This window comes from Cyprinus carpio, chromosome B4 (assembly GCF_018340385.1).
Source record: "Cyprinus carpio isolate SPL01 chromosome B4, ASM1834038v1, whole genome shotgun sequence".
NCBI lineage: Eukaryota > Metazoa > Chordata > Actinopteri > Cypriniformes > Cyprinidae > Cyprinus > Cyprinus carpio.
The window spans coordinates 13,166,647-13,188,564 of record NC_056600.1 but is presented as its reverse complement, the minus strand read 5'-3'; the positions used below and the strand labels follow the sequence as shown (position 1 = coordinate 13,188,564).

At 35.8% G+C, this 21,918-nt stretch overlaps 1 protein-coding gene across 4 annotated transcripts in view; it reads left to right on the top strand.

Annotated features, from left to right (window-relative positions):
* Window positions 1-21,918, top strand: part of sox5 (SRY-box transcription factor 5) — a 205,180-nt gene that overhangs the window by 9,654 nt on the left and 173,608 nt on the right. For 2 of the 4 annotated variants that reach the window (XM_042722034.1, XM_042722032.1), the window contains exon 3: window positions 17,366-17,426. The exons of the other annotated variants lie outside the window; for them this stretch is intronic. The gene's annotated coding sequence lies outside the window, so the exon portion shown is untranslated. The remainder of the gene's footprint in view (window positions 1-17,365; window positions 17,427-21,918) is intronic. 4 annotated transcript variants of the gene reach the window in all.

The window sequence follows — 21,918 nt, the reverse complement described above, 5'->3', positions numbered from 1 at the left end:
GCATCATTCCTATATATATATCTCTGAGGGGGAAATCTGAGGGTGCAAAATATTGAGAAATTTGCCTTTAAAGCTGTCCAAATTAATTAATCAAAAATTATGTTTTAGTATATTTACGGTAGGAAAATTACTACTCAAGACTGGTTTTGTGGTCAAGGGTCACATATATAAAAAATCTTACTGACTACAAACCGAACAGTAGAGTGTACATTGTGTGTCTTTATGCGTTTACCATTTTTCATTATAATGAAATAACTCATTCTCTCAGTTGATCCTTTTCAAGTGCCATCAACGGTCCCTTTATTTTTCAGCACTCATCTCCAAAAACTTTGCTCCATCCTGGTTAATAATGATTCTAACCAATGCTTGGTTAAAAACTTCTTGATGAATAAAATGTAAGTTTTGGCCTTGTTGAAAATGTCATTTTCAATGCCATTTCAAATAAGTTTGATATTTCATCACTCTGTCTTTGTCTACCACCTCTTCATCTTTATCTCCTGTCGCTTATCCTCTTTTTTGTGTTGTCTTTATCTTCATTTTAGTCTTCTATCCGTGTTCTCTTGTCTCAAAATGTGTGCATTTGCCTCCCACACTTCTACCTTAAAAAGCCTCAGTCCTAACACTTTTGACAAAGATACATATAGACTTTAAAACCAAAGAATTCATCATATTTATTGTCTCGCTGCCAAATAGGGCACAAATAATCCACTCCAATTAGGTGTTTGTGGCATGAAAATTGGATTTTCTCTCTCTTATGAAAACGCATATTCCAGAACACCATTGTTGATTTTAAATTCCAGCAATGACAAGAGAACAACATGCCAGGTTGATTTCACACAACCATCTGCATATAGAGACTCTAGGTAAATATAGATCTGTATCTTCAGTGCACACTTTGTTTTTACTGCATTGAGGCCATTATTGTCCTTCCCATGTGGCCGTATACATATCAATGTGACTGAATCTCACAATCCATGAACTGATGTCTCAGCCAGCGTACAAAGGAGAACGGCTGTCTTTTGTTGAGAAGCGTTTATTGTCTTTCAACCCAGAGCAAGCAAACAAACAAAGTTGTGAGGCGTCTATTGAGCAGATTGCAGCGCACATGATTTAGTCTCAAGGCTTTGGGCTTTTATGTCCACATGATTGTGTGCATCTTCATATTGTTTGGTTTCAGACGTCTTCCATTATCATATAGATAACTGAACATTGTTACTTGGATATGAGAAGCTGCGGCTAATGTAATGTCATCTCTTTGGCGTGCGAGTCACTTTTTCCTCGCTTTTATGATCCTGTCTTTCTACTTTATGGGAAGATTGGAGACCAGAGAAAAGGGGAAAAATACTATGGATTTTTGCACTCAATAAATCAATGACCTACTTTTGTATTTTGCGAAACCTTGCTTATTTTTCACATGCCCATGGCGGTCGTTCTGTTTATTTTGCTCTGTGTGTGTGTTCCTGTGAGAGTGTATGGCATCGTTCAGGTCCCAAGAGAGTGTTTCGGATCTATACTCATTGGCTGGTTGCAGCGGTCGAGCTCGAGTTCAGATCTGATAGTGAGTGTGTCCTGACCACTGATCTGAGACCATCGCTGCTGTTGATACTAAATGATTTCGATTAGGATTCAGATTTTGCACTGGTCTTGGGTCAGTGTAACAGGATAACCTACAGTTTACCCTGAAATTCTTCCAAGTATGTAAAAGCACTCACTGTTCCCACTTTGCACAGTGTTTGGTAACAGTTTTGCTCTCTGACCCTAGTGTATCCAAAAACAATAGCAAAGTAGTTAATGACATGATGCTTTATTTGGATCAGTTCCTGGATGTATTAATGTATTTGTTTATTCAAAATTAAATTGCAGTACATACCAGTTTTTTGTTGTTGTTCTGAGTTGATACAGTTGTCCTGAATAAAAGACCCTCAATAAAATAATATAATAATTAAGTATTTTAATAATTAGATGATTTGACCTTTCTTCTGCAAAGTTCAGGCTGCAAAATGGTGTGAAAAAATTTAATATTTGATTTTTTTATTATGCAGTTTATTTATTATCAAGTAGTATTATGCAGATAATCCAATGTTTGTAAAAATACTTTGAAAGTATATTCATTATATACACACTGTATATACACACTGTGTATATATATATATATATATATATATATATATATATATATATATATTTGTGTGTGTAAATTATATTTATATAAAAAATAATATATGTAATAATTAATAAATTATATTATAAATGTATATTTATACAAACAAATTGATATTATTAAAATATATTAATAAATGTAATAATATTTTTTTATTATGCAGTTTTTTTAGTAAATTTATTTTCAAAGATAATCCAATGTTTGTAAAAATACTTTGAAAGTATATTCATTATATACACACTGTATATATATATAGTATATATATTATACACACTGTATATATATATATATATATATAAATATATATATATATATTTGTGTGTGTAAAATTATATTTATATAAAAAATAATATATGTAATAATTAATAAATTATATTATAAATGTATATTTATACAAACAAATTGATATTATTAAAATATATTAATAAATGTAATAATATATTTGTATAAATATAAATTTGTATAAAATATTTTAGATTTTTTTTTTAACAGTGTTTTTTCCTTTTATTTATTGTGGACACTACTATTTGTTTTTGACGCAAAGAAACTCCTTCCATTAAAACTGGGGAGTGTAAATTCTGTTCCACTTGCATAACAAAATTTTACAAAAAGAATATTGAAACTGGTTTTCCCAAATGCTCCCCCTATCTGCCACTTTTCATCAAACCTGCACCAAACTCACACCATTATTTTAGCTGTTGCTATGTTAGGTTTGGTCGGGATGTTCAAACAGAGAAATGCTTTGATATAAACCTACAAATGTCTTTCTTCTAGCCGTTATCTGCATATTAAGCTGCCTATATTGGAGGAAGTATTTTAATATTGCAAAAAAATCAGCACAGAATCAAGCCTTTGTTCTGTGATACAGTAGAAATGTGAAACCCCTTGATAAATATGTGCTCGGCTTTATCTTGCACTGTAAGGGAATTCTCTGTAGCTTATGGTGCGCATGATGTTCCATTCCATGAAGTTTGATCATACATTCTTTTAGCTGTTACTGATATAATACATGGAAGTATTTGCTGATACGTGTGTGTTTGTGCATGTTCTTTGTCTGTGGCTTTATCGAGCTGGTGTGTGTGTGTGAGTGTGTGAGTGTGCGAGAGCCCCTCTGCCTGAGAGCCTCTCTCTGATCTTCCCTGTGCGTTCTCTCACTTTCAACATCTTCCCTTTCTTATGGAAAAGAGCCAATTAGAGTTGTGTCTGTTTGTTTAAAACAAAATGGCTTTTAATTAGTCTGATCAAAACCTCACTTCTGTAGGCCCCAGGATCCACTTTGTAGTTCCCCTCTAGATTGCAGATGGTTTTGATGCTGGCTGATAGGACAGGAAGACAATCTGATGGCTTTTAATGAATGCTCTTACTTTTGTCTGCCTGTACCTTTCTCTTTTTCCTTTTTCTTTCTGTCTCTTTTGTTGTATTGTTCCCAGCCCCCCATACCCCCCCCCCCCCCCCCCCCCAAACCGCCCGCCCCATGTTCTGTCGTTTTCAGAAAGGCCACTACTCGATGCGCTCCCACCCGGTGTCCTGCAGCTGGGAATTGTGGGTAAATGTGGATGTGACCTCATCCTCAGGTGGTGGCTGTGGGGCCTGCTGCTCCTTATAGTCCTGCTCTTCTGTCCTTAAGAGACTTCATGCAGACATAATACAGGCTTTCATTAAAGGGCATTTGGGCCAAGGGCGAATCTGCTTCTCGGAGGCTTCTGTCAAAGGAACCTTATCTATTATGAGAGAGTCTTTATCTTACGCATTTTCTCTGGTGCCCTCTGTACTGTTCGAGTGGAACAAAAGAGCTCTTTGCTTGAGAAAGTGAATTTATTTCTGACATTGTGGTCATTGAACTAAGCCCTCTGTGAATTAAATTGCCCCGGTTGTGCTCGAGGGATCTTCTCCGTGTTAAACGTGGTCTTGTCACCAACTGGGATGTTTATTAAATTGGATTGTTTAGTGTACAAACCAGAGATATATGGTCATTTTGTGATTATTGACATCAGTTGGTAACCATGTATGATTATCCTATAGAGATTGCTAATGTGTCGTCATCATGACGTATTCCCAGTGGTGAACGCAAAGCATTTTGGGAAACCGCGGCACAAACATAACGCGCCAGACTTCTATGCATGGAGGGAAGAACGCTGTTATAAACTGGAATAGTCGTTCTCACGATAGAAATGACGTAAAGCTTAAGAACGGAATATACTTTTATCGTTTTCCAGCGTGGAAAAATAATAGTACAAGCCATGTTTCAGAGGTGACAAAAAGTTGACGAATGGCATGGATAACGTTAGCAGCAGTAAGGAGCCCAAGATTACCTTCGATAACACTCCACACGATGGTGTGTTCAAAACATTTTCACAAAGGTAAGTTACAATTACTCTCTGTAAATGTTATGTTGTGGGCAAATAACCAGTGTGTTTTGTTTGACTCAACCAGACCATTAGATTTGACGTTAGGCCAATGTTAACTGTTAAGTAGCATGAAATGGCTAGAATATGAGCTTAAGTTACCAACGTACTAAAGCGTAACGTTAATCAGTTTTAAATGTTGTACATCTAGGCTACATAGCAATTTATTTGGTGACTGTATTTGCAGGCAAACCTGCCTATGAAATGTTGGAGTGTGATCCTGACTGGACCCCTTCTCTGTACCTCGGCCATACTGAGGTCAAAGCCACGAACACAGACCGGTTCAAGCCTTTTTGGAGAATTATATACCATGCTCACATCTAATATGTAAATGTTTTCCAAAAGATTTTGCAATGTCTCTTCTCACATGTAATGATTTTTAGCCATGTCTGTAAATAAAATACACAAAGACTGAATGAAATTCTGCCTCCTTTATCTGTATTAAGGAATAATTGTGCAAATCAGTGTTCTTTTGTTTGCAAACACAAGTACATAACTTAAATAGTAGTAACAATCCAACTTAATTTCTGTTTCTTTACATATTTAACATGTAAATACATTTAAATGAATTCATTTACATTATAAAAAAGTCCATAGAAAACTTTGTGTGTGTATGCACTAACACTTAATATCATGTAGTTGTAAATATATGGGTGCTGGAAGTTGGGCAACAGATTGACGTCCCTTGACCAGTCGCTCTGCTCGTAAGGATCCAGTCCTTTGATTCCCTTTTTTTTCTCGTCATATCTCGTCTTTGCATTAGGATTTAGTTTTAGGCGGTATGGTCCGACAATGTTTTTCTTTAGTCCACTGCATTTTGTACGATTATATTCTGTTTTTCACGCTATTTTTTCATTATTTTCATGCCAGAACACTAGCCTGCTATGCCAGCCCAGGTAAACTGGCCAAACATACGCATAATTCTTTGCGTTCCGATGACGTTGCCGCCCAGTTGGTCACATGTCTTAGCGATCTCTATTAACAGAAGTGTTAACTACCTTCTTGCTGAAATTAAATTAAATAATTAACAAAAAAAGTACAAACAGTGAACTAAGAAATCCACTGACTGCACTGCTTCCACTTCATACTACTCATATCCTCTGTCTGAATTGCAGCAAGTACATACAAGCAGAGTGAAAATATCAGTGCTTTTGAAATGCAATGTAGTCAATCAAATTAGATGACTAATAAAGTATAACAGAAGAAACAGGTTTTGTTTATCAATTATGCAAGATTAGTTTCTGTTGTATCTTATTTTCTAGCTGAATGTCGAATATTTTATTTACATTTAGCAGACGCTTTTATCCAAAGCGACTTACAGTGCATTCAGGCTAACATTTTTTTACCTAACAAGTGTTCCCTGGGAATCGAACCCACAACCTTTGCACTGCGAACGCAGTGCTCTATCACTTAGCCACAGGAACACTATTTTATTTAATATTTTATTTTATCTTGTATGTTGCACACAAAATACATATACAAAGTAATAGATAATAAACTAGTTTTGTTTATTCTGTTATTTTCTGACTAAAAATAATTCATTTATTGTATTGTATTTTATTTTATACTACACAAAATGTCCCAATTACATGAAAGATTCAACATTATAGATAATAAACCATATCTGTAGTACGTTTTTTTCTTCTTTATTTTCAGTTTTGTATATTTCTCATTTATGATCTTTTTTTCTTTGTTTTGTTATTTGTTGAGGATAGCGCACAAAGTACACACAATTGCTTTGTTTTTATTTTTTAAACTTCTATTTTTTTTTTTTTTTTTTTTGTCTCAACTACCTAAAAGAAACAAAGTAATGGATAATAAACCATTTCTGTTTATTCTGTAGTTTCCTGACTCAATATTAAGGAAATAATATTAAGGTTGTGGTTTTTGTATGTTTGTTTTTTTGTTTTGTTTTTTGCAGTTTTGTATATTTCTCATTTGTTGTCTATTTGTTTTGTCATTTGAGGATAGTGTGCAAATGTTATTTTATTTTTATTTTTTTCAGTGCACACAAATTGTCCCAACTACTTGAAAGATTCAATATAATGGATAATAAACCATTTCTGTTTAAAGTAGTAAGATTTTTGCAGTTTGCTATCATTTTGTTTGTTTGTTTTGTTGCTTGTTGATGATAGCTTCTATTTTTTATTTTTCTTTCATGCATACAAAATTTCCCTACTACCTAAAAGATATCACATAAATGTGTGTCTGTCTGCCCATGAGATATTTTAAGCATTCAGGTTTGTAGACATCAATTTGGATAGTGGGAAAAAAAATGCAAAAGAACCGAAAATGTTTACAGTTTTAACACGTATCTAATGCAGTACATATCAGCAAACGGCCACCATGTTCTGTAGATATCAGCATCTGCAAAACTGAAAAAAAACCACAACCGTCTTTCTCTAGTACAAGCTTGATATTGTACTTGATGGATGTTGTTTGCTTAGGTGAGTGGAACAGGTGTTTTATCTCTTCAGAAGTAGGGTTTGGATCAAACTGACATTCAGGGTGCAAACATGAGGCATCTAATCAGTCTTGCTTAGGTCAAACTGGGCTTCTAATGGACATGCCGCACACATGTGTGTGTAACGAGTATCTGAGACGGTTTACACTGACAGCTGTCAGTATGAAGTCGGATGCGCAGTTCTTACCTTAGGATGCAGACATATGTATCTGCAGCAGCTTTGCTTACCTTCATCCCTACTCTTTCACTCACTACTCCCTCCCGTCTCTCTGCAATTGGATGCAGTGGGATTTCTTTAGCAGTGAGAGACACTGAAGGAAGTTTGACATGCATTCCTTCAAAGTGAGACACTCTTTCCATAGCGTGAGTTTGGGCCTGAGGGTCTGGTACCCTTGAGCCGGACTTTCAGACTACTTCTGTTTCTGTTCATGCAACTTGTTCATTTTCTCTCGTAGCCCACCAGGACTGTCTGCTAATTTTTTTTCAGTCCCATTTGGTGTGTCAGTATTTGGTCTGACAGGCCGTTTTCAATCAGGCAAATTGAGATGGAGTCAGACGTTTACAGGCTGCTTTCTTCCCGTCATATGTGATTTATTTTACGAGTCTGACCTGACCCAGTGATCTTTTTTTATGCCCATGAGACAGAGACACTGAACAATCAGAATGTTTGATAGCACTCTTTTATAAGCTTTATGAATATTTCATGTATTTTGGCCCTGCATGTGGATTTTGAAGCGAGACACAAAGAAAAACAGTGTGAAAAAGAGAACATCTCTTGTTCTCTCAGTGTGTGAGAGAGAGAGGAGAACACATGCTCAATTCTGCAATTCCTTAGTGCTTGTTTAAAGTCATCTTTACTCTTTTCCCTCTTGTTTTACAGGATGTTATATGGGCTCAGTGTTACACTATATGGCAGCCAAATATGGTTGTCAGTCCTGCTTTAGTGTACAAAATACTTTTATATTTGATAGGGTGTGCAGTAAGACCAGAATCTATAAGCATCTATAATCAGTAAGACTACAAGTAATTCAATACAGTAACTATATATATATAACAATATAGTTATTTTGCTGGAAATTTAATCCCATAAAGTGCTTTATGTTACGTAATTATGGAGTAATGTTTCTTTTGACTGTGATATGTTTTAAATATAAAAATGTATTAAATAAATATTTAAAGTATGTAAAAACAACTGTAATTGTTTAAGTATGTATTAAATGTTAAAACGTATTTTAATCTTTTTTAAAAGTATGTTACAAAATATTTTAACTGAACTAAAGTTACTGTATTGTATACTGTGTGTGAACATAGCCTATATGAAAATGATAAAGACAGTTTCCTGTGCATGTTTGTTTGTTTGCCATCTCTTCTGCAGATTTTACTCTGGTCATATTGATGTATGCATCCCAGGTCAGTGAGCGTCTAATCGTGATGTATATTCTCTGGTATAGGGTCCTGTAAATGGGCGGGTGGCCAACGTGTGTGCGATGAGTCCTGTGTGTCTGACCTGTGTGTTAATACGGGCGGCACTTAATGCAGTCCTGCCGTTTGCCTCCATTTCCAGCTAATTTGATTTGGCCCTAAATGTCACTTCCATTGCATTGATTAAACCTCAGCGCTGCCACCGAGCCGGCCCGGGAAGGTTAAGGAGACAGGATGGAAGCTGTCACAGGAGCACAGCTGACCCATCAATAGAGACACACGTGCACACAAATGCATATGGCTGTCTGTCTATCCGTCGTTCTGTCAGTCTGTCATTCTGTTGTTCTGTCTGTCGTTCAATCATTCATATAGTAGTCCAATTGTGCATATAGTATGTTTTTCTACTATGGTGGCTAATGGTTTCTCCCAGCAATATTTACTCAACAGGAACCACATTAGATTGAACACTGCCTATGAACCATACAGAACCAACATTTAACACATTACCCTTCTATTAATTACATATTGATGACTCATTCATGAGAAATCAATTACTCATTAAGTGTAACCTCATTAAGGGTAACCAGCACTGTCATCCACATTATCTTTTTTTCAGGGTGTATGTGTGTGTTGTGTTTGTGTGTTATTTATTAGTGAGAGGGGACTGCAGCCGGTATTATATTGCTGACAGATGAAGCTGGTGTGAGCACTCTGGCTGAGCACCCCTCTGTTGCTCTTGCTAACCTGTGTGGTGTAGTGACAGAATCGGAGCAGTCTGACTTAGACTCCTGTTTTCCTGGATCACTGAAATTTCTCCTCTAATTTATGATTTGCTGTAATCCAGCCGACGAGTTATAGGAGCAGCAGGCGAATCTGCCCTATATAAGGTGTTGAGTGTGTTTTCATGCTGCTTATGAGCTGAACCAGAGCTTTGGATGAAACACACATACGTATGTACACACATTGTCTTGCGTATTATGCCTCTTGTATTGATTTAACTCTTCTCTCCCATAGTTTATCTCTTCCTTTTTCACACAGTTTTCCCTTCAGTTGTCTAGACATCCATGTCCACCTGACAATGGATGTTGCGCATATGAGAAATTTGCATATGTCAGTAATTTTATATGCAGTGAGGTTCAAAGAGTCTAAATTAAATTTTCTTATTTTTTTTTTTCCATTACAGATTACATTATCAGTATAACGACTTGAATTCATGAAATTTCAACGCTATCTCACGACCAGTTCATACGTATTTTATGAGGTAGCGAATTCTTACGACCTCATTCGTATAATTTTGTACGATTTGTCTAGGTCATTCGTAAGAATTTATACGAATTGGGGAACTCATAAAATATGTGCAATTTAGCAAAAGTCATACTTATTCATATGAGAGAGGTTGTACATATTCGTACGAATTAGCCACCTCGTAAAATATGTACGAATTGCCATGAGATCGGGTTGGAAATTTCATTAATTTCATGAGTTTTACTGTCATTAGTTGTCAGTAGTGTAGTGGATTCTGAATTAACATACATAATCTGTTTAAAAATAAAATCCTTTTTTATTTTTAGGTTTAAATTTAAAGAATGATTACATGCTGAACATACATACCAGATTTGACTTTTAGACATCACTATATGAATTAAACAGATACAAAGAACAGCAACTTATCCAAACATTGCAACTACCATTTCTCCAGTGAATGAGCTAGATGTTTAGTAATTTTTCACTCTTAACCTGTCAAACAATGATCAGGGTTGACATTCTGTTGCTCAGGGCTGAGTCATGTGATCATACAGCATCATGTCAATACAAGACTTAAAAAACACTTTCACATCTCCACTATCTTTTCGTATGCACAGTACTAGCATCAGTGTCAATATCAGGGTATGAATGCTTCAAGAACAAAATCTAGTCTTATATATCCATGTTGTCTAGTGAATGTATAAGAAAGGAAAAATATATCTTCAGGCCCTGTACTAACAGGTTTATCGAACAGCCTGGTAGTGCGGTTATTTTTCTAAAAGAAGTTCCTCAGAACTGTAGATAGCAAAGTGTGAGTGTTTGAGGGGCTTCAGGATAGACAGTGTCAGTTGTGAACTTTGTAATGGTTGGAAAAGTGTTTATGTTTGATGTTTTCTACAGATTAGAGAAAAACAGACTGTATAGGTCATCACAGCTGTTTAAATATGAAAAATCTGTTGTTCACTTTCCCTCGTTTCATTGCAAACCAGTCTTTGATGGCAAAGGAAATGAGATGTTCATGTAACTTATTACTATACAACAAAAGCATATAGTAGCCATGGGCTGTAAAGCTTAAAAAAGTGACATAAAAGCAGGGGCGTAACACAATTAGAGAACTATTATAACATCTCAAATAGCTAAAATAAATAAAATGGGTTTTTGCGTAATTCTTTATGAGTTTGACTGACAGCAGTGTTAGCCAATGGTTATCCAGGCTGTTATGGGTATGTCGCGCATTTAAATTTGTGCATGTTCACCCATTCATTTGGACTGTGATTTGCAGTTGTGTGTTAGAAAATGTTAGAAAAGTATTTGCCAATGGTTATCCAACCGCATAACTGACACGCTGCGAGGATAATAAAGATTAGGCTAGCTTACTCCTCATTGAAAATGTTTTTTAAAAGGTATTTCAAAACAGGTTTATTATACAATGAATTATAGGCCTATAATTAAAATTATTAACACTGCAATCATAAAAAAAAGCTTTATTTCAAGCACTGACTTTTTTAAAAAGAAAAAATACTGTTTAACATGAAATACGTTTCTTCTCTCTTTATTTATTTATTTTTTAAAATGTATTTATTTTTTTCCACTAGCCTACGTTCGTTTATTTATTTATTTTTCGTAGCCTACATTTTAATTAAATATTAAGGGAGTGAATTAAAACATTTAGCGACTGTATATACCATTATCAGCAAATGAAGTAGATATGTCTCTCGTCATCTCTGAGAGAATATGTGTCTTTAATGCAGCATCAGATGCAGAAACGCTGTCAGTTTTTACCTTCACTTTCTAGTGAATTGACTGAGATTAAAAGGTTCACCACATAACTTCTGCACAAAGTTTGCACGTTGCTTGTGTGATATCCATTGGCTCGCCTTCCTGGTTTAAAACAAATATTTACAATGTTGTGACATAACCAGACCCCCACCCACCCTTGAGTTTGCGGGGCCGCGTAATTGATTATGCCACTGGATTCCGTCCGTTAGTTAGCCTAGTGGCCGCTCACTTTTGCCCATGCACATTTTCAGATGCATGAACAACATTTGAGAGCTATTAGATTATATACAATACAGTACACAAGTCATATAACTCACTTTCATGGTCTCTTTTTTACATTTTTGAAGCTTGACAGCCTCTGAACACCAATTTTATTATATTGTAAAGTTCAGCATAAACATTCTTCTAAATATCTCCTTTTGTATTATACAGATGAAAAGGTTCAAAGTAATGTGAGTGTAAGTAAATGATGACCGAACTTTCATTTTTGCTGAATGATTACTTTAACTCTGTGGCACTCATACTCACCATCATCTCCGCAGCATAAGGTCTCATTGTCACCACGATACTAATGTTACAAACAGCTAGTTCACAGGACAAAGGCGGAGTTGTGCCTTTAACAGTGCGGAGTTAAATATTTCATCCACACTGCTTGGCTGTCGGAGCCAATTGTCTCTACCACTAAAGGGGCAAAGTAACACAAGCTGACAGCAGCAGTCAGTGTAATGTGCTTTAGAAAGATGAGCAACAGCCTTTAACATAAACACTGTGTCCGGTGCAGTCAGGAGACCTCCACATTAGTGTTTCTGTGCCCCTGGAACATAAACACAAGATCTCTAACCTGCCTTGTGAGCAAAGCCCTCATGCTCATCCTTTCTATTAGCTTTTTATTTCTATTAAGCTTTATTTATTTATTTTGTTTACTGTTTACTGCTTCTATTTCAACTTATTTGAAGTTAGTTGTCAAGGCAATACTTTTTATTTAAAAAATTATTAGTATTGGTTAACAGTGCAACTGTATATATAATAAACTGAAATATCTATATTTCAGCTTTATTTCAGAGTTTTAATATAAATGATTAAACTTAATGTGATACATATTTGTCTGTTATACGTAAATGAAATGTTATGATTTCTGCACTTTAAAAAAAGGCATTTTATGTAATCATATTTTCAAATGCATTTATTTAATAAATTGCTTAGAATCTTCATAAGTCTGTAAATTGTAATTCGGAGATTTTATATGCAGTTAAATTCTTAAATAATAAATATTTTTTGAGTGAGTTCAGCAAATGATTCAGTGAATTGACTCTCATTGGTTAACACCTACTGGTGTAACCTACAGAAATGAATCTGAAGTAAATGAATCTGAGTGGATCTTTTTCGTGAACGGAATCAAAAGATTCAAGTCATTGGGATAATGACAAACTCTACACTCTTCCACTGATGGTGTCGTGGTGAGTCCATGAAAAAGAAAATGTTAAGAGTAAAAAGGATGAGATGAATAGAAGGAAAGTGAAAAATATAGGGGGAGAGGAAAGAAAGAAATAGAGGGAGAGAGAAAGAAAAGGAGCAGATTTCTTCCCCTCCCATCCTCTTGTTTGGTTCTCAGTGTGTGTAAATGGCCAGGGGGAAAATTGAGGGGGTAGAAACGCTCCTCTCTTGTTAAACTGCTGGCAGATGACAGAAAAATTAGAGGCATTTTGCTCTTGACAGGTTGTTGTGTTTCTTTTCTGCTTCAAATGGTTTGTGTCAGTTTGTTTTCAGTCAAGCTGTCTCTCCCTCACAATGCACGCGGTGTACAGGTTTTTGTTCCGTTGGGGAAAAGGATCTGATATATCTAATGCCTTTCAGTTTGAAAAGAACAGTGGAGGGAAACACACTCACTGCTGTGTCTGCTAATTACAGTGGCAGACTTTGATTACTTGTTTGAAAACACTTTTCAAACATGCGTAATGATAACAATTAGTTACCGCTACATTTTCTCAGCGTGCTCAGTATCTCTCTCTCTCTCTGTGTCTTGACAGCGTATCTTTCTTCCAGAGTTTGTGCGATGCAGAATGAACATTTGTCTGGATTCGGTCACATATGTCGTTGTTAGCACAGTCTGCTGTGTGAACGAGTGTATTTAAAGGTGCAGCTCACTCACAAAATGAAGAGTCTGTCATTTTCTCACACTTGCATTGTCCCACACCCATGCAACTGACTTTCTTCTGTTAAACGAAATGTTCATGCGCTCCAAAATGGCACCAAAAGCTTCATTCCAACATCTTTTATTGTATGAAACAAGAACTGCTTATATGACTTATTTTACGCAGATGAAAGAAAGTCGTACGAGTTTTGGAAGACATGAAGGCAAATAAATGGTAACTGAAATCATTTTGGGGTGAACTGTCCCTAACAGGAGTGAGATGATGAAGTCTGACTGGAAAAATCTGCACAGAACCAACCGTTGCAGGTCTGAGATAATATTGTTGTCATTTTCCGTTTGGTTTTCCACCCTGCTCCTGTTCAGTTTATGAATAATGATTTAAAGGTGATACAGAATGAATAGCTTTTTTTACCATAATACAGAGGAAACTGTACATCCTGATTGTGTTTTCTATAAGTGAGTCAGGGATTTAGTCCCGGAGCCTTTCTCTCAAACCGTGAAATCTGACAGACACGATGGAAAGCTAACTTCGTGTGGCAGGAAACTTTCCATTTGTGCCGGATAGGCCTTCTTCTTGATTTGATTATTTCTGCCTGGCTTGTGCATTCCCTCACTCATCCGTGGATGGGGCCTGACATGAGGCAGGAGGTCTTCATTTGATTACTTGAGCTTTTGTATGTTTTTCTGCTGAGTGGGTGGGATTTAAAGAGGTGTGGTGGCCTATTCCTGAGAAAAGAAACATCTTAGACTTTATATTGTGTATTTATGCATCCCTTTTAATATTGAAGACAGTTACATTTACAGTCTTTTACCAGATGGTCAACATGGAAGGCTTTATTCTGACAAGTAACTTCCAGGTTTTACGTTTAAGCCAATTCCTGATTTTTCATTATTATTATTACTTCTATTCAGAAAGTGACAGTAAAGATATTTATAATGTTACAAATGTTTTCTATTACAAATTAAATACTATTAATCAAGAATCACATTTTCCACAAAAATATGAAGCAGCACAACCATTTCAACATTAATAATATTAATAAAAAAAAAGAAAACTTGAGCAGCAAATCAGCATATTAGAATTATTTCTGAAGGATCATGTGACATTGAATACTGTAGTTATGGCTGCTGAAAATTCAGCTTTGCCATCAAAGGAATAAATTAAATGTTATGTATTAAATAGAAACGTATTAAAATAGAAAAAAGCTATTTTAAATTATAATACAATTTCATATTATAATTTTTTTTCCTTAAAATAAATGCAGCCTTGGTGAACATAATATACTTTTATCAAAAACATAAAAAATCTTACAACCCTAAATTGTTTAATGCTAAGGTATCTTAAACTGTTTTATTTTTAAATCCAGAAAAACACTGTTTAAGCAAACCCTGATTGGAATACCTGCATTTTTGCCAGTTACTCCGATTCTGCTCTGCATGTAAGCTAATTTCTAAATCTTTTAAAGCTGTTTTCTTTATAAGCACTTATTTACATGTATAAGCTTATTTTTGATAATGATTGAGATTGAAAACAAACTTAAGCCGTGTTGTGGAACTGGCTCGTGCTTATACATATGTCTTTGCATTCTTTCACTCTTAGCTTTGAGCTAACTGCCGTAATTGATTTAGAGATGGACTATCCCCCGACAGAGCTTTGTGTAACACTTCAGAACGATGAGAATGCGGGAACCGAATCGGCTGCGCAGCTGAACTCGAGAGACTTACACTTGTTCTTGTAATGTCACAAACAGACACGTTTAGCCTGTGACAGTCGAGATAAGCCGCTGGCATTTAAAAAATGGCCCTCTAACCTGAGGAACCGATCTCACAGGGGCCTACACTCACTTTTCCTCCTTGAGATTTTTCACACTATCTTCAGACACATACTGGAGAAAATAGCCCAGATGTGCCAGAACCGCCACCACATTAACAGTACAACACCGCGCAAGCTGTGAGTCACAGCCTCTCATACACACACATCTAAAAGCAGTGTGTCAATAGCAGCAACTGTCATCCGACTTCCCATTTTGTGGGTCAGTGTTGTTGTTGTCCTCCCAATGTCAATGAAGACAAAGAGGCTAAACCGACGCCAGCTGTTCCTAATACCACTGTGCACATTCTCTCTCTCACACACTCCTCTACATGTGTTACACCTGGATTAGCTTTCTGTTCCCCAGGATCAAATGCACACCATCTATCCCTTTACGTGATTATTTTCTCTTTCTTTCCCTTGCTCTCTCTCTTTCATTATCTAATATGGAGCGTAATCCTCTTGTGGAATTAATCTGCTTTAACGAGTGTTTGTTACCATGCTGAGATGGAATTAAAATGAGTCTTCGGGAGAGGAGGGGTTGGTGGGATTCAGCACCGCTGAAATGTTTGTTCTTGTCCAGCCTGCCTTATTCTCCAGTGGTAAACACAAGAGACACCTGCACACAGCCTAGATCAAATAAAGCAGAGGTTGAGATTCAACACGGAGAGCTCTGGGAATTTTGGGCTGGTGTGGCCTTGTGGTCATGTACAGTAACTGAGAGGCCATAGGTTTGAACATCACCATTGTGCCCTTGACCAAGAGATTGCTCCAATGGGACTGACCCTCTAATAAATGTAGCATAAACAGGCCCATACAGAATTTGCTGAAAAAGCTGCAGATTTTTGTAGTTTTGGGGATCCTGTCATTCATAAAGCTGTATGTAATAAATGATTTTACAATATTTAAATCAATTCTACATAATTCCATTTTTTTTTTATTAAGCAGAGAAATTCCAAAAGATTTTATCTTTGGCTGCTTATAATATTCCATGATTGTTTTTAAATATATTTTATTTTTTTATTATTCCAAACACTTGGCAGATGCCCGTAGTAAGATTTTTTTTGTTGTTGTTGTTTTTGATATTTTGCTGACCAAGGCTGCATGCATTTGATCAAAATGTTTTTAAATATATTTTTATTATTATTCCACCCATTTTTTCTGTTATAATATATATATATTAAAATGTAATTTATTCGTGTGATGGAAATGCTGAAATACTGCAGTCTTCAATGTCACATGGTCCTTCGTAAATCGATCTGTATACTGATTTGGTGTTCAAGAAACATTTTATTTTATTATATATGTTGAAAACAGTTGTGCTGCTTAATATTTTTGTGGAAACTATGAGACCTTTTTCAGGATTCTTTGAAGTAGAAATCTTTTATCCCATATGAAATGTCTTTACTCTCACTTTTTATTAGTTCAATGCAACCTTGCTAAATAAAAGTATAAATTTCTTAAAAAAAAAAAAAAAGTTCTGACCCCAAACATTTGTATATCAAACTGTATTTGGTTTAATTTATACAATTGCAACCTACCAGAAATATTAATTAAATTAAAAATCGGGCTGCAGATTTTTCACTGGCCTACTGCTTACAAAACTAAAAAGTGATCATTCCTCATACTTGTTCAACTGTGTTGTGAGTAGATTTGAATTGGTCTAAGTAGCATTTTGGACATTTGAGGGGCACACACAGTTAAAAGAAAAGAAATCCATAAACCAGACCAAAGAAGTGTATGAAAACCTTGCTTTCATTCTCTCAAGCATTCTCCTCCACATAGCGAGTCAGTTACCCGAATCTATTGACGTCACCGTGTCTTTCAAAAAAAGGAATATTCACCTCAAAAGGTTTTGATTTCAGCCACAAAGAGGAGGCGCTGGTATTGATCAGAGTCGCTGTCTGTCTGTTCTTTTCTCTACCAGGGACCGAAGAGACACAGCCTCTATAGAGGGACTCAGACAGGGTGGGAGGAGATCCCAGCAGGTAAAAGGACCCACCGCAGGTCACGACCACAAACAGCATATCAGCTGGCTATTTCTGAACAGGCCATTGTGCCTGATTTCTGTCCACACAGACACACACACACACACAAACACACACGTGTCCTTTACACCTGGTTGTACTGTAGGTCCTGCTTAACGCTGTTGTAGTGCCAATGGGAATTTACAGTACATACAAAATACAAAAAAAAATCAGGAAGGTTTATGTGAGGGTTATATTTAGGGTTAGAGGATTGTTTTTATTTGCCATTATTTTTATGACCTGACCCTGAATAAAGGTCACGTCAGCACACAGACCTCATATTTCCTGAGTTTGTGTTTGTGAATATGGGGCAGAGATGTACTTTCACCCTCTGGTTTTTTAAGGTCAGGAATGTTTTAATTTTTTATGTCTATTCCAATTATATTTAGCTTTTTTTATTCCTCGGAGAGAGTCATTTGGAAGCTTTTATCTCATTATGACATCAGTAACAACATCTGCTACTTAAATTCAGCACAATAAGCAGCATTGTAAAGCTTCCTGAAGAACTCGAACACCGCATTCCAGCCATGTTTGTGTTTGCCATCGTTGTTTTTCACGAGTTTCTGATCTTCTCATTCCTTTTACAGTTCTTTGTTTGGCTGTGTCTGTTGTGGGTTTGCATCTCTTGTTTTAGCTTATACTGTAGGGACATAACTGTTCTCAGAACAGAGCCAAATCTGACAAAACCTCCCTTTTGGGATGTCCTGATAAGTAAAAATAATTCATACATATTTATGATTAAACACTTTTTACACTCTTTTAACCATTTTATATAATGTCCTAACCCAAGTGCAAATCTGGAACAGGACATTTTGTTGATTGCTTTTATTTTATTCTTTGACATGTTTATTATTATTATTTTTGAGGTCAGGAAGGTTAGAATAATTACTAAACAATCATATGACACTGAAAAGTGGAGTAATGGCTTCTGAAAATTTATAGTTTAAATTTGTACAATACTATTATTATTTATAAAATAAATGTAGCCCTGATGAGACTTTAAATAAGACTTTTAATGAGAGAAAACTTTTCTTTAAAAAAATCTAATAACCCCCAAATTTTTAATGGTAATGTATAAGAAGTCTATGGTATATCCTCAACAAAGCAAGTTTTGCTAGATAAGGTAATGTATAAGAAGTCTATGGTATATCCTCAACAAATCATGTTTTGGTATCCTGACTGCAATTCATAATGTTAAATGGCTGTCAACTCACGGAAAGTCCTAAACATCAGCGCTGTACTCACATGCACCAACACACAGACAGGAGAGCGGAAAAACAAGAGAGAATGGGAAGAACATAATGTTTTAGTTACACAAAAGGAGGAAGAATGGAGATGGTGAGAAGATAAAGGAACGGAGAAAGGAAGGAGAAGTAGAGGTGAGGAGGTGGCCAGCGAGAAAAAATAAAGTAAGAAGAAAACAGAAATAGCAGAGGAGGAGATGAGATTGATAGAAAGAAAGAATATGTAAGAGGAGAAACTCTTTCGGCAGACAGAGGAAGTGAAATATGTTTGCGGATAAAGATCTTGACAGAAAGATGAATGCATAAGGATGTTCGTGGCTTTAATTTTGGTGGTTTAATTGAGCTTGTCAAACAGACACTATTTTTAAGTGTTGGATTTATTTTACCCTGTCACAGTGCCTCAAGGCATCTGTAATGACAGCTCACATCCATGTGTAGACAAGGTGTAAGTCGTCCCGTGCCAGTTGTGCTACTACTTGTTTGTCTTGTCTTCTAGCTTCTTGCCTCCTCCTTGCCTCTACTTCTCTTTCTTTTATCTAAAGTCTTATTTAAAATTTGCCAGTTGTCCCCAAATGTACAATAAAATATTCTCATATTGGATTGGAGGTAGAATCTACAGACCAGACTATATAAAGACTTGGGGGCAGACTGTTTTAACTTAAACCAGTAATCAACCACCCAGAAGACCACAGAAACCAGATAGCAACACCATGAGGTTTGCATGGTTAAATCTAGAAGCATCTTTGAGGAGAGGAAATTGTAATCTTGGGTGGTTTGTGTCCTTCCTGGCCTGTTGGTCATTACTTACAACACTGACGCTATAGAGCTGTTTACCAGGGTCAAGTTGCAAGTGATTGGGGCAAAAATACGGCAATAGGAAGTCAACAAGTGTGTGGCAAGTGTTTTGTAAGATTTTTTTGTTGTTGTTCTTGCAGTACTTAAAGGAATAGTTCACCTGAAGATTAAAAATTTGTCGTCATTTGCTCACCCTCATGTCATTCCAAACCTGTATAAGTTTCTTTCTTAGGTTGAACACAAAAGAAGATATTATGACAATTTTAAAGAACCAAATAGTTGTTGGTCCCCATTGACTTTCATAGTAGGGAAATAAATAGTATGGAAGTCAATGGGGACAATCAACGGTTTGATTACCGGCATTCTTCAAAATATCTTCTTTTATGTTCAACATGAGAAAGAAACTCAAACAGGTTTGGAGCGACATGAGGATAATGACAAAATTTAAATTTTTGGATGAACTGTCCCCACGTGTGTAAATGGAAAGTGTTTTATTAACTCATTAATGTTAAGATCATTTATATCAGTGTGCACAGTTTATCTTAAAAACTCATATATACAGTAGACGATGCACAAGGTCATGTACACAAAGATAAAACACCACCAGATAGCATGAAACACTAAAATAATACAATAAACCATAATAAAAAAAAAATACATTTTATAAAACATAATAAAACAAACTAAAATAAAACAATAACTATATAATACAAATTTAACATGAAACACATTACTGTACAATCAAAAAAATCTGCAAAATTGTTTATACAAAATAGAATTGTCACATTACTGTACAGTGGAAATTTTTTTTGTATAATATAGTTAGCCATTTAAGTGTATTTTTATTTCTTTCACAGAAAATGATTCAATGTTGACATTAGTGACCGGTGGGTACATATCTCTATGTAGGAAAATTATCTTTAATTGAGATAATAAGTGGCTTTGCCCACCAGTTACCAAGGCAGCAGGAATTAAACCACCGCATAACGCATTAAACAGCAAGCTCGTCTGCTTGTACTACCAGTTGGTTTTAAAACCTATACTGTATAGTGAAAATCATCACAATCATTTTTATAGTTTAGTGAACTTTAGTTGACTGCACACTTAAAGAGTTTCAGTTTTAGTGTGAAGATGCATCAGTGATAATCAACCTCTGCTGTGTTCGAAATGGGCAGGTTGACTAACACCCCTCGCCTCCCCTACCCAAGACTAAACATCATCACCCTTGCAGGAAGGAATGGCCTGTTGCTAAATTACATGATCCGTCGTTTACATCCCAGCAGATAAATATTTACCCCTGTGCTGTTGCCCGCCTTGTGATTAGCCACCTCCCCTCACACAGTACCGGGACCACCTCGGTGAACAATGGCTCTTTCATAGGCACCGTGTCATTCCTTCTTCCCCTCCTATATGAACCCTGGGGAGTGGGACAGGAAGTCGCCTTTGCAGCCTCAGATAGGGTAAGGGATTCTAGAAGGAGGGGGTGGAGGTGCTCAGGTAATTGAACCCTGAAGGTCTGGGGTACTCTAGCCGCCTAACTTTTGGTAACCATTGTGTTTTTTGATATGCTTACCTCAATCTTGGTTGATTTCAGTGCTTAGATTAGCATAACCCACGTTACTCCTCTAATGTGACCCTTTTTTTTTTTTTTTTCAAATGAAACAGGATATTCAATGATGATAAAGAGAAAAGTATGCATGCCATACCAGAATGGACTACCAGAATTGTTTAATCAAAATTGACCAAATTTACTTTTTAAATGTATATTTCTGGTCTCAATGAATTCTCAATGATTTATTGTTGCAAATAAAAATGTCTCTGCCTCTGAAATGCAGTTGTTAAAAAACTCAGATTCTTATGTTTTGTCTTAAGAACAATCTTAAGAAAAAAGATTCTTAGGAAAAATATTCTTAACTTTATTCTTAAGTTAGAAAATAAGTAAATAGTATTAAGAAGAATTTTATACTTTGACCCCTGATTTGTAATGCAACTTTTCAAAATCAATTATTTTTGATTGTTTTTTTTTTTCACAGATTTTTAACATTTATTTTTAAAACTCCAACCTACTACTATTCTGCTTTTACGTTGCGCTTTACTCAGAAATGCACAAGATTACAGAAGTAAAATGGTTTTGGTAATGGTTTGTTTTATTCTGATGTTTAACATTATCCAATAACCTGCATGGCCTAGTTGATGTCATCAGAAAAAGAAAGTCATTTCAGAATTAGGGGGATGTTATGATATTTGACTGTAAGAGAATACTGATGCATTTACTTTTCTTCAGAAAAAGATATGCTGATTAATTGTGCACCATAAAACCAAAAATGTACATTAGGACAGTAAAAATTTTGACAAGGTCAGTACTGATTTCATATTTCCTTTAAGCCTGAAGACCCAGAACAGGCTGGAGCCTG